The 13,092-nt window shown below is 48.1% G+C and overlaps 8 non-coding genes across 8 annotated transcripts; all 8 read right to left on the bottom strand.

Moving 5' to 3' along the window:
• Nucleotides 1–69: 69 nt before the first annotated feature.
• Trnam-cau (transfer RNA methionine (anticodon CAU)) lies at nucleotides 70–141 on the bottom strand. The gene has a single exon. It is a non-coding gene; the product is annotated as a tRNA-Met (tRNA).
• Nucleotides 142–645: 504 nt separating this feature from the next.
• Nucleotides 646–717, bottom strand: Trnam-cau (transfer RNA methionine (anticodon CAU)). The gene has a single exon. It is a non-coding gene; the product is annotated as a tRNA-Met (tRNA).
• Nucleotides 718–789: 72 nt separating this feature from the next.
• Trnam-cau (transfer RNA methionine (anticodon CAU)) lies at nucleotides 790–861 on the bottom strand. Its single transcript has one exon. It is a non-coding gene; the product is annotated as a tRNA-Met (tRNA).
• Nucleotides 862–1,365: 504 nt separating this feature from the next.
• On the bottom strand, nucleotides 1,366–1,437 carry Trnam-cau (transfer RNA methionine (anticodon CAU)). Its single transcript has one exon. It is a non-coding gene; the product is annotated as a tRNA-Met (tRNA).
• Nucleotides 1,438–5,517: 4,080 nt separating this feature from the next.
• Trnam-cau (transfer RNA methionine (anticodon CAU)) lies at nucleotides 5,518–5,589 on the bottom strand. Its single transcript has one exon. It is a non-coding gene; the product is annotated as a tRNA-Met (tRNA).
• A 72-nt stretch (nucleotides 5,590–5,661) lies between these two features.
• Nucleotides 5,662–5,733, bottom strand: Trnam-cau (transfer RNA methionine (anticodon CAU)). Its single transcript has one exon. It is a non-coding gene; the product is annotated as a tRNA-Met (tRNA).
• A 5,802-nt stretch (nucleotides 5,734–11,535) lies between these two features.
• On the bottom strand, nucleotides 11,536–11,607 carry Trnam-cau (transfer RNA methionine (anticodon CAU)). Its single transcript has one exon. It is a non-coding gene; the product is annotated as a tRNA-Met (tRNA).
• A 72-nt stretch (nucleotides 11,608–11,679) lies between these two features.
• Nucleotides 11,680–11,751, bottom strand: Trnai-uau (transfer RNA isoleucine (anticodon UAU)). Its single transcript has one exon. It is a non-coding gene; the product is annotated as a tRNA-Ile (tRNA).
• Between the last annotated feature and the right edge of the window lie 1,341 nt (nucleotides 11,752–13,092).

Genomic DNA, 13,092 nt, shown 5'->3' with positions numbered 1-13,092 from the left:
CTCTCGCTTCGCGGGAAAATGTGCGTCATAAATGTGTTGAGGAGTATAAAAGAAAGTACGTAAAATTTGTAGCAGAGCGTGGTTTCGATCCACGGACCTCTGGGTTATGGGCCCAGCACGCTTCCACTGCGCCACTCTGCTGCACTCTCGTTTCGCGGGAAAATGTGCGTCATAAATGTGTTGAGGAGTATAAAAGAAGGTACGTAAAACTTGTAGCAGAGCGTGGTTTCGATCCACGGACCTCTGGGGTATGGGCCCAGCACGCTTCCACTGCGCCACTCTGCTGCACTCTCGTTTCGCGCGATAATGTGCGCCATAATTGTGTTGAGGAGTATAAAAGAAGGAACGTAAAACTTGTAGCAGAGCGTGGTTTCGATCCACGGACCGCTGGGTTATGGGCCCAGCACGCTTCCACTGCGCCGCTCTGCTGCACTCTCGTTTCGCGCGATAATGTGCGTCATAAATGTGTTGAGGAGTATAAAAGAAGGTACGTAAAACTTGTAGTAGAGCGTGGTTTCGATCCACGGACCTCTGGGTTATGGGCCCAGCACGGTTCCACTGCGCCACTCTGCTGCACTCTCGTTTCGCGCGATAATGTGCGTCATAAATGTGTTGAGGAGTATAAAAGAAGGTACGTAAAACTTGTAGCAGAGCGTGGTTTCGATCCACGGACCTCTGGGTTATGGGCCCAGCACGCTTCCACTGCGCCACTCTGCTGCACTCTCGCTTCGCGGGAAAATGTGCGTCATAAATGTGTTGAGGAGTATAAAAGAAAGTACGTAAAATTTGTAGCAGAGCGTGGTTTCGATCCACGGACCTCTGGGTTATGGGCCCAGCACGCTTCCACTGCGCCACTCTGCTGCACTCTCGTTTCGCGGGAAAATGTGCGTCATAAATGTGTTGAGGAGTATAAAAGAAGGTACGTAAAACTTGTAGCAGAGCGTGGTTTCGATCCACGGACCTCTGGGGTATGGGCCCAGCACGCTTCCACTGCGCCACTCTGCTGCACTCTCGTTTCGCGCGATAATGTGCGCCATAATTGTGTTGAGGAGTATAAAAGAAGGAACGTAAAACTTGTAGCAGAGCGTGGTTTCGATCCACGGACCGCTGGGTTATGGGCCCAGCACGCTTCCACTGCGCCGCTCTGCTGCACTCTCGTTTCGCGCGATAATGTGCGTCATAAATGTGTTGAGGAGTATAAAAGAAGGTACGTAAAACTTGTAGTAGAGCGTGGTTTCGATCCACGGACCTCTGGGTTATGGGCCCAGCACGGTTCCACTGCGCCACTCTGCTGCACTCTCGTTTCGCGCGATAATGTGCGTCATAAATGTGTTGAGGAGTATAAAAGAAGGTACGTAAAACTTGTAGCAGAGCGTGGTTTCGATCCACGGACCTCTGGGTTATGGGCCCAGCACGCTTCCACTGCGCCACTCTGCTGCACTCTCGTTTCGCGCGATAATGTGCGTCATAAATGTGTTGAGGAGTATAAGAAAGTACGTAAAACTTGTAGCAGAGCGTGGTTTCGATCCACGGACGTCTGGGTTATGGGCCCAGCACGCTTCCACTGCGCCGCTCTGCTTTTTTTTTCTTTATTCAGAACGAGGTACATCGTGTACACACACAAAAAAAAACAGGTGTAGTTTGACAAGAAATATTTAACAATGCATTAAAACCGCCAATCACACTTTGTTTGGCTTAAATTGTTTAAAAGCGCTTTAGTGCTACAAGTTCATTCAGTACAGGGAGCCATTCCGGCTGTTCTTCTCGTGCATTGTATGCATCTCTTATGTAAGCTATACTTTCAATGAAGTATTCTCTGACAGAACGGGCATTCGCGTCAACATGTCGAAATGCCATGCATGATTTCCAAATAGCGTGCATACTTAACAGCATAAACATGTCATACGGTATTTCACTGTCACTGTGAACCGGTAGGAAACGGATTCCATGGGGTGTCAAAGGTAAGTCTTTTTTTAAAGTTCATTGTAAGGATGTCCCAATGAAACGTAGCATCCAAACAGTCCAAAAAAATGTGATCGACACTCTCTGGTTTGCGGCATAGGAGACAATTAACAGACCACGGAACAAATAAGCCCCTTTCCTGCAGCCATGGTTTTACGGGAAGTGTACCAGTGTGTAGCTGAAAAAAAAGGTCTTTGCTGATGGGCGTACCACCATTCTTTTAACCCTTTTAAGAACGTCTTTTCCGTGGCCTTTTTCATACATCGCACGATACATCGGCACAGGCAGCATTACATCGATAAAGTCTTTATATAATTGTGTTTTTGTCACCACACCAAGGTACTGCAAAGAAAAACGTACTTTTAGTATGTTAAATTCCGAAACAGCCTCGTTGAGATAACCATGGATGCCGCTACGCCCAGCACAACAAGTGGATGCAACAAATTCGGGTAGATAACAACATAATCTAACTTGTAGCATGGTACGTAAGAAAGGATGGCTCTGATCTCGCAGAAACATAAACCTGGAAACAATCTGCCTTAGAAATAAGTGGGCTAATCCCAATCCACCCGCTTTCACTGACCGGAAAAGATTTGTACGGCTCGTGCGTTCCCACTTGGAGGCCCAAACAAAAGTGGCAAAAACTCTGTGTATCTTCTGTACGTTTGAGCGGTTCATGCACAGCACCTGAAGTACATACCAAATTTTTGCTGCTAAGAATAAGTTGCAAACTGTTGACCTCGCGAATATTGATAGGTTTTTTCCTCCCCACTTGTTCGCTTTCTCCCTTAATTTTTCTGTCTCGTCGTTCCAGTATTCACTGGGATCATTATATTTCTGCAGTGGCACACCGAGGTACTTCGTCGGCACGGAGCTCCACTTAACCTTTTCGAAAAATTCAGGCTTTTCGTCCCAGGTACCATGCCAAAAACCTGCACTCTTATCCCAGTTTAAGGCACTGCCTGACCACTTGCAGTACTTGTCTGCTACACTGACTGCTTCACTAATGCTGCCTCTGTCTTTACAAAAAACAGCGATGTCATCTGCGTAGGACAGTACTTTGACCTCAGCCGTCATTAGCCTAAAACCGTGTATCTTGTCGCTATTGATTATGCTCAAACAAAAGGGCTCCAAGTAGATAGCAAATAACAAGGGGGAAATTGGGCAACCCTGACGGGCACTCCTTGCAATTTGAAAGTTTGCAGTGACTTCCTTGTTAATTACGATGCTAGCAAAACAATTCCTATACGACATCTTCACCCCTTCTAAAATAACGTCTCCTACATTTACATGTTTCAATATTGAAAAAAGTACATCATGCATGACACGGTCAAAAGCCTTTTCCAGGTCTAGTTGCAACATTGCTACTTGGCTGTACCATGCATAGCAACACTCAAGGATGCTCCTCGCAGTGTGGATATTGGTTCCTATTGTTCGGCCCTTAATTCCGCATGTTTGGTGCGGTCCTACGATTAACCGTATTACGCTTTGCAGTCTCTTGACGAGTACCTTCATAAAAACCTTATAATCAGTGTTAGTGAGGCTTATGGGACGATAAGCACTCACTGACAGAGATTCACTGGATCTTCACTTTTGGGTATGAGTACAATATGTGACCTTCGAAAGGACGGCGGTATTTCCTTTACCTCGTAAGCCTCCGCTACGAGGCGTAGCAGGAGCTCCGGCAGCTCATCTTTGAATGCTTTGTAAAAAGCTGTGCCTAGTCCATCCGGGCCGGGCGTTTTCCCTTCACTTAATTCATTAATGACCCTTTCAAGCCCTTTCAATGAACATACTCTTCAACAAATCCTAAAGAGTACCGCACAAAAAGAGCACACCCTCCAGAGGCGCCAACAGAATGACATATGCAAACATTATAGCGGGACCGAAAAGGTTCGACCATGCGGTCCGTTTGTTCTTGACTTTCGACCTTCGTTTCCTGTACCGCTGTGATATCGAGGTCGTCCTCTAGGAAAAGACGACTAACATGATATTGCTTTCGCTTAGATCGAAGTCCGCGCACATTTAAAGTTGCGATACGCAACGTAGTTATGGGCTGTGAAGGCCTCGGGCTAGATACGGGCCGCATGGTTCTTACCTCGCCGATTGACACATCCCCGGCTTCCACCGTTGAAGTTGTGGATAGACACGTACAAGGCGTGCACTTTCCACACGCGTCACATAATGATGAAGCCATATTTGCTATGTCCTTGAGCGCCTATGGATTTAGGTCCCTCGTTGACTGTCTTCCCCCGTGGCTACGAGGGTGGCTTCGGCGGCGGACGTGTGCCCGCAGCGATGTTCGGCTTGAACCTCAAGCTGGGTCGCCTGAGCGTTGCCGCTTTCGTTGCCGGCTCACCTCCTGTTGTCCTCTCTGGTTCTGCGTCCTCGTTGCTGGCATCTTCAAGCGTTCGCTTTGCGCTTGTCCCCGCTCTTGTGACGTCCATATCTTCAGGTTGTCCAGTCGACGACCCAATACTTTGCTTATTTTCGTTGTCGCTTTCGTCCCGCGGTATTGAGCTCACGCTGTTGGTCTGTTGACCCGTTTGTTCAGCCTGAGCCGCTTCGCTTCGTTCGTCTTTCGGGCCCTTAGAAAGGGGCGTGAATACGGGACCCCGATTTCTTCTTTCCGCTGCTTCTTCAGCATCAGCTTGGTCCATTATGTGCTCCGTGAGATGGTCGCCAGCCACAGGCCCGACCACACTGGCGTATGTTTGGGCACACTCACTGTCTTCGTGACCATAGCGTCTGCACCGACCACACCGAGGTATGCGACAGTCCCGGCGTATATGTCCCGTTCGTCGACATCGTAAGCAAAGCGGTGCCCGTCCTGGCACAACCAAAAGCGTTGTTATACCGCCCACTCGGAGCTGGTGTGGTAGGTCTTCGACTGTCAAGCCCGCTTTTAATTGCAGGGTGACAGTCCTGGTCGAGGTTCCTTTATCGGCGATACCTTGGACACGCCAACGTTCCTTTGATACTTCTGTCACTCTTCCATAATTTACGAGTGCGGTGCGCACATCTTCATCCGGTACATTATGCAGGAGCCAATAAAGCTTTAGCCGGACATCCTGCTTGTTCGGGTCGATAACGAGGCAGCGCCTTTCCTTTATCTTTACGTCACCAAGTGCTAGCATCTTTTTCGTGGCTTGCGCTGTACTGAAAGTCACGGCCCAGACGTGGTTCATCTGGAAAGCGCCTAAGGCGAGTACCTCAGGCAACATACCCAGACTAACCAAAGTGTCACGGACGTCTTCAACACGATACGGCCTTGCCTTATTATCTCCGTGTAGAAAAACAGTATTCATAACACACGCACCTGTAGGCAACTGCGGCAAAACGACTTCGTAATCCTGTTCATCTTCGGCGACAATCCTGTTTCCGCGACCCATCCGGGCCGCTGTATCCGCCCCTACGGAGCGCATGATGCACACGTCCGTACACAGCAGTGGCCGGAAGTCCACTCCACTGCGCCGCTCTGCTGCACTCTGGTTTCGCGCGATAATGTGCGTCATAAATGTGTTGAGGAGTATAAAAGAAAGTACGTAAAACTTGTAGCAGAGCGTGGTTTCGATCCACGGACCTCTGGGTTATGGGCCCAGCACGCTTCCACTGCGCCACTCTGCTGCGCTCTCGTTTCGCGCGATAATGTGCGTCATAAATGTGTTGAGGAATATAAAAGAAAGTACGTAAAACTTGTAGCAGAGCGTGGTTTCGATCCACGGACCTCTGGGTTATGGGCCCAGCACGCTTCCACTGCGCCACTCTGCTGCACTCTCGTTTTGCGCGATAATGTGCGTCATAAATGTGTTGAGGAGTATAAAAGAAGGTACGTAAAACTTGTAGCAGAGCGTGGTTTCGATCCACGGACCTCTGGGTTATGGGCCCAGCACGCTTCCACTGTGCCACTCTGCTTTTTTTTTTTTCTTTATTGCCTGCATGCATTACAAAGGAATACATATGTACGTGCTAAAACATGTCAACCACACTTTGGCTAACATTACATTATTAAAATCTCTTAAGTTTCACTAAATCATCAAGAATCTCCACCCACACGGGTGGTTCACTCTGCGCACGATATAGTTCCCGAATATATGCAATACTTTCGATGAAGTTGACTCTCGTCGAACGGGCATCCACATCAACATGTCTAACTGCCATTCTCGTTTTCCACATACTGTGGAGGCCAAGGAGCATAAACATATCGTACGGAACTCCCCCCGCATTATCTGTTGGTAAAAAGTGAATTCCCAAAGGCGTAATCAGTAGTTCTTTTTTAAGGGTCCGCTGTAAGACGTCCCAGTGGAAGATTGCATCCCAGCAGTCGACGAAAGCATGTTCGATGGTTTCTGGTTTGTTGCAAAGTAAGCAGTTTACAGTCCATGGAACATCTATGCCTTTTTCATCCAGCCATGTTTTTACGCGTAGCGTGTTTGTATGTAGCTTGAAGAAAAACGTTTTTTGAGAAGGTCTAATTGGCATCTTTTTAACCCGTTTCAATACATCGTCTCCGTGGCCTCCCCAGTTTACAGATCTGTACAAAGGTATCGGCAACATTGAATCAATTAAATCTCTGTACAGTGTTTTTCTTGTCACAGAACACAAATACTCAATTGAAAAGCCAGTGTATAAAAAACGGAAAGAATCAACCACTTCACGCAAATAGCCAGTGACGCTTCCTCCCACCATATCTGTGGAAGTTACAAGAAATTGCGGCAGTGCTTTCCCCAATCTAACTTGAATCACTGTGCGCAGAAAATCGTTTGTCTGCTCACGCAAAAAAAGAAAACGAGACACAATTTTTCAGATAAAGAGATTTGACAGACCTAGCCCACCACTGCGGACGGAACGAAACAAATTGGTTCTGCTTGCCCTCTCCCAACTTGAAGCCCATATGAATACGGCAAAAACACGGTGCATTTTTTGCACATTTCAACGACACATAGATAGGATTTGCAAGACGTACCACACTTTCGCCATTAAGAAAATATTACACACGGTAGCGCGTCCAAACATTGATAAATCGCGCCCCTGCCAAGCTTTTGTTTTTTCCCTCATTCTTTCTGCCTCGTCACACCAATACTGCGTAGTGTCCTTATAGTGCTCGAGGGGCACACCCAAGTACTTAGCCGGCGTTGTTGACCACCGGACGTTTGCAAAATGAGCCGGCGTATTGTCCCAGTGACCGTGCCAAATCCCGAGGCTCTTCTCCCAATTTATCTGAGCTCCAGATTGCTCACAGTATGTCTTTACGAGGCTTACAGCTTCAAGAACGCTGTCGCGATCCTCGCAGAAAACCGCGATGTCGTCCGCGTATGCCAGTATTTTAACTTCAGCACGTGGTAATTTGAAACCTCGGATGTTTTCATTGCGCATCACTGCTAAACAAAAGGGCTCGAGATATAGCGCGAAAAGCAATGGGCTTAGAGGACACCCTTGTCTGAGGGAAGACATCACTGAAAGCTTTGCGCTGAGAGACTTGTTAATTATAATCTGTGTAGTACATTGGTCATAGGCCATTCTCACGCCATCTAAAATTATTTTTCCAACATTCACGTACTCTAAAATAAGAAAAAGAACATCGTGGGACACGCGGTCGAAGGCTTTTGCCACGTCAAGCTGCAACAAAGCAACGCGTCCAGCGAAAGCATCGCAACACTCCAGAACACTTCGTGCTGCGTGTGTGTTTGTAGCAATCGTGCGACCTTTAATGCCGCAAGTTTAGTGCGGGCCGACTAGTTCAGTTACGACTGCTTGAAGTCTCTTTGCCAACACATTCATGAAAATCTTGTAATCGGTATTTGTAAGGCTGATCGGCTTGTAACCACCCACCGATAAGAGCGTCTTGTGGTCATCTGTTTTAGGTATTAAAACCATGTGCGCACTCCTGAAAGACGGCGGCACCCGTTGCTTTTCCTATGCCTCTGCGTATGCATGCTGCAATACTTTAGCAAGCCAAGGTGCAAATGCCTTGTAGAAAGCAGCTCCTAATCCATCGGGACCTGGCGACTTGCCTGCAGGAAGTTCTTCGATTGCGCGTTCTATTTCCCGCACGCTTATCGGTTCCTCCAGACTAGCTTTGACCTCGTCATCGACACGTGGCATGAAATTTAAAAACCGTGCTTCATATTCATCTCCCGCATGGATTGGGACCCCGAACAATTGGCGGTAATGTTCTATGAAGGCCTGTTCTATCATATTCTTGTCAGAAGTAACACCATCACGATAAGTAATCTGTCCTATCTCATTTTTTCTCGCATAACGCTTTTCATCAGAAAGAGCGCGTTTGTTCGGCGTTCCATCAGCCCATAGTCTTTCCGCACGTGCCCTAATAACCGCTGCTCTATATTTTTCTCTGTCAATGGCTTCCATCTCGCTTTTTACTTTTCTAATTTCTTCGCGATACTTTCCCGGCTGCACACGATCCATTGAAATAAGGAAATTGAGTTCCTTCTGGAGCTCGTTTTCTCTCATTTTTTCATTAGAGCGTCTAGTGGTGCCTATCTCAATCGCAGCCATCTTCACGTGGACCTTAAAGTCTTCCCATGCTTCCGCGTAATGTAAAAACTTATTTCTTAACAAGTTTCTAATCTGGCTGGTAACATCATTCACAAACTTCTCATCGTCCAGGTGTTTTTCGTTAAACTTCCACATCGCCCAATCAAACCGCAGTTTTTTGGGCTTGGTACCCAGTGTAAACCATACTATGCTATGGTCGCTAAAAGACACCGGCTGTACAACATAGCTATCACAAAAAGGCACTAGATCTAACGATATCACGATCTAACGATCTCAGTCTACTTGAAGGCGGAATCGGGTTTGCAAACGCTTGCCTTCCGCCGACAGGTTGCCGCCCTCTCTCTTTTTCATATGTTTTATTTCAGCTCACTGAATCATCCACCGTACGTCACACCCCCTTCACGCATATCTCATCGCACTGGTCACCCTCTTCAAGTCGCACTGCCACGTACCCGGACCATCACATTCCAAGCCTCTTTTTTCATACGAGCAGCAAAATACTGGAACGGCCTTCCTCAAGACATTTCTGCCATCACTAACCCATCTATGTTTTTTGAAGCTATTAAAAACACCCTTGTATAGTTTTATTAAACACCACCCCTTATGTAATACCCCTCGATGGAGGTACTTAAGGAAATAAAGTGAAGTGAAGATATATAGGCTCTGTCGAGTCTTGCCTGGCTATCTCGCTGATAGTGCGTAAATCGCGGCTGCAATGTACTGGCCATAAGGTGACCTACATCTTCTAGGTTGTAATCGCTTATTAAAGTGTTTAAGAACACTGCACTCTTGTCACGAGCGGTAGTACGTTTAGCGCGATCTTCTGCATAACACACACAGTTAAAATCACCCAGAAAAATGATCTCTCTGTCGCATTGAAGGTACCGTTCGACATCCGTGAAGAAAACTTCCCTTTCGTTTATGTCATTTGGCGCATACAAACAGATAAGCCTCCATTGTGATCCGCTAAAATGAAAGTCGAGGACTATCAGTCGTCCGTTTTCGTTCACAGTGACGGCCTCTTCACTTATACCAATGCCTCTTCGAACCAAGACAGCGCAGCCACCAGACGCGCCGACAGCGTGACAGATGCATACGTTGTAATATGTTTTAAAGGGCATTACCATTTTGTTTGTTTGCTCCTCACTTTCAACTTTCGTCTCTTGTATGGCGATAATATCAAGGTCCTTTTCAACGCATAGACGGCTCAGCTGGTACTGCCTCCGCCTTGCTGCGAGGCCGCGCACATTATTAGTAGCAACTCTAATTCCCCTCTCCAAATTCATTGCTAATACTTGAAAGAATTAAACACAATACATAACAATACATAATCACACGTAGCACCGTTAACTCTACTCATAGTTATGTCAAGAAGTGTTCATTACGGCCAGAGCAGCTGGTTTTCTAAACAAATGCAGTCCACAGCGTACCTTTCTCGAGGAGCCGCTGTCCACGCCATTCCTTCGGTATTGGTTAGCACTCGAGGGCGCGCCCGAGTGCTTTCGCAGGAAGAAGACTCTCAGTCTGCTTAGGTGCCGTTTCCGCCGTTCTCTTGTCCGGCGGGATATTCGGCGTGGGCCGTATTGACGACCGGCGCATTCCCGCCGACTTTTGCGGTGGCTCCTCGCTGTTCATTGCGTCGGTCTTCGTGCCGTCGTTCGTCGACTCCTCTCGCGTCCTCTTCCCTATCGAGCCTCCAGCCTTGCTTACGTCCAAAGGTTCGCTGCCAGCTGATTCCGAGATGTCCGGCGCTGTCTTCGTCGCGGTGTCCTTTTTTTGGACGTCGATGGTCGAGTCCTTGTTCACATGTCTTGAGGGTGTTCCTGGCCCACGCGCTGCTCCGGCCGTTTGTCCCTGCGGTTTCGCCGATTGTGTCGCAGAGGCTTTCGCCTCCTTGACGCTTCCGGCTGAGGCTTCCTCAGCTTCCACTTCATCCATAAGAAGTTCAGCGTTTTCGTCTGCGGCCGTTGGCACTGCCACGTTTGCGTACGTCCTCACGCACTGGAACTCTTCATGGCCGTGACGGCGACAACGTGTGCAGCGCGGGACGCGGCAGTCGCGCCGGATGTGTCCTGTGTTACGGCACCGAAGGCAGAGTGGTGCTCTTCCAGGAATAACTACTAGGGCTTCCTCACCTGCTATGCGTAGCAGATGGGGTACGTCATCCGCCCCCAGGCCCTTCCTCGGCACCAGGGTGACCAGTCGAGTCGAAGAGCCTTTATCCTGTAGGCCGAGCACACGCCACTTTTCCCTCGCCACGTCGGTGACTCGGCCGTAGGGTGCCAGGGCTTCACAAATGTCATCATCCGGCACGGTATGCAGCATCCAATGTAGCTTCAGGTGCAGTGCTTGATTGCCGGGGTCAATAACGATGCACCGGCTGTCCTTCACATTCACTTCTTTCGCCCGTAACAATTCTTTCACGGCGTCACAGCTTTTGAACGTTACGGCCCAAACGTGACTCATTCGATACGCCACCAGGGCAACCACGTCCGTCAGCAATTTCATGCTTGACAGCATATCACGGAAATGTTCCACTCTGTATGGCCTTGCACGTACGTCGGCGTGTAAAAATAACGTATTAATAACCAGTCGCCCTGTCGGTAGTTGAGGCAGAAGTACCTGGAATCCGGATCCTCGTTGGCAAGAAACCTAGAACCGCGGCCCTGCTGGGCCGGCCACTCTGCTGCACTCTCGTTCCGCGCAATAATGTGCGTCATATGAATGTGTCGAGGAGTATAAAAAAAAATACGTAAAAGTTGTAGCAGAGCGTGCTTTCGATCCACGGACCTCTGGGTTATGGGCCCAGCACGCTTCCACTGCGCCACTCTGCTGCACTCTCGTTCTGCGCAACAATGTGCGTCATATAAATGTGTCGAGGAGTATAAAAGAAAATACGTTAAAGTTTTAGCAGAGCGTGGTTTCGATCCACGGACCTCTGGGTTATGGGCCCAGCACGCTTAAACTGCGCCACTCTGCTGCACTCTCGTTTCGCGCAATAATGTGCGTCATATAAATGTGTCGAGGAGTATAAAAGAAAATACGTAAAAGTTGTAGCAGAGCGTGGTTTCGATCCACGGACCTCTGGGTTATGGGCCCAGCACGCTTCCACTGCGCCACTCTGCTGTACTCCAGCTTCGCGGGAAAATGTGCGTCATAAATGTGTAGAGGACTATAAAAGAAAATACCTAAAATTTGTAGCAGAGCGTGGTTTCGATCCACGGACCTCTGGGTTATAGGCCCAGCACGCTTCCACTACGCCACTCTGCTGAGCACTGCACGCGCGATATCTATAGCAGCTGCTCTATATTGAAGCGCATACCGTAGTCTCCCTGCGTAGACCAATGTCCTTCACGCATTGACGACGTGAACCGATCGCTATAATTACTAGAGGTCGGATTTTTAGGCACCAAAAAAGCTCGTTTTAGGTGCCAAAAATAGGCAGGCAAAACAACGTTTTAGGCTTCCAAAATAGTACATATAGGCACAATAAAGTTTCAAATAAATGCACATAATTTGAAAAGAAGACGTGCGCGAGCTCTATCTACGAAAGGAAAACAAAAATGTTATTGTTTAAGATGGCACAAATGCGTTAAATTGTTGAACATAGCCGTGCGATGTGCTTTGTCCCGCACTGTTCGCAGAACACGGTCTCTCCCGTGTTCTGCACGGTGAGTCAACATTCCACTGTCGAATCAACCAACTCCTGGGTGTCTTCTCGGCATGACTGAGAAGGGCAGAGCACGAGCATATAGCCAGATCGCTAAAACACCAGAAGGGAGTGATTCCTCTTATTGTCCGGGCCGAATCGCGTAGAGCCAATTTTCCCCCCTGCCAGTGAATCACTGGCGTAGCCAGGGGAGAGAGGGGGTTCAACGCCCCTCCCGTTCAAAACTTTTCAATTTTGCATGCGTATATATATGCACGCATGCATAAAAACGCACTCACGAACATACATACAGTATGGTTGAAACCCTCGCCCCCCCACCTCCCTTCTGAAACAAAAAAAAATCTGGCTACGCTGACGCAGTGAACACCTTACAAGTTAACTCACAAAAACTAAAGCCGCGTGCACATTATATTTTCCTTTCTTTTTTTGCTCTTTACTATCCTTTCTGCTGATGGCTGCCCACGGTCTCGCATTCGCGAACCGCGCACGCCATGTCTCTGCGGCGGCGAATGTGCGTGTCCCACTTCACGGCTACTAGCAGTTGTTTCCGGGAGTTGGTTGAACTACAGGACTAGGTTGAGCCCCATAGTTCCGAACCGTCGGTGTGGCGCGGTAGCATGAATGACGGTCTCAAACGGCTACCGGGAGCGCAACTTGAGGCTAAATAGTGATAAAACAAGCGCCAATTTTGAAAATAAGCATTTATAGGCATTTGTGAGCATTTAGGCACAAACGCCAAAAATAGGCATTTATAGGCACCATAGGGACAATATAAAAGCCTTTCTTAACATCTAATTCATGCTCATATATCGAAGTGGCACTACAGAAGCGCAAGGAACAAAATAGGCATTTGCCTAAAATCCGGTCTCTAATAATTACGTCCGCCTGCCGCCGCTCTATTTGAAGTAAAAAGGAAAACGAAAACATATTCGCAAGCTCGT

Source organism: Rhipicephalus sanguineus, chromosome 6, assembly GCF_013339695.2.
Source record: "Rhipicephalus sanguineus isolate Rsan-2018 chromosome 6, BIME_Rsan_1.4, whole genome shotgun sequence".
Taxonomy (NCBI): Eukaryota; Metazoa; Arthropoda; class Arachnida; order Ixodida; family Ixodidae; genus Rhipicephalus; species Rhipicephalus sanguineus.
Note: the sequence above shows the minus strand (reverse complement) of the source record. Positions and strands in the feature narration are given on the sequence as shown.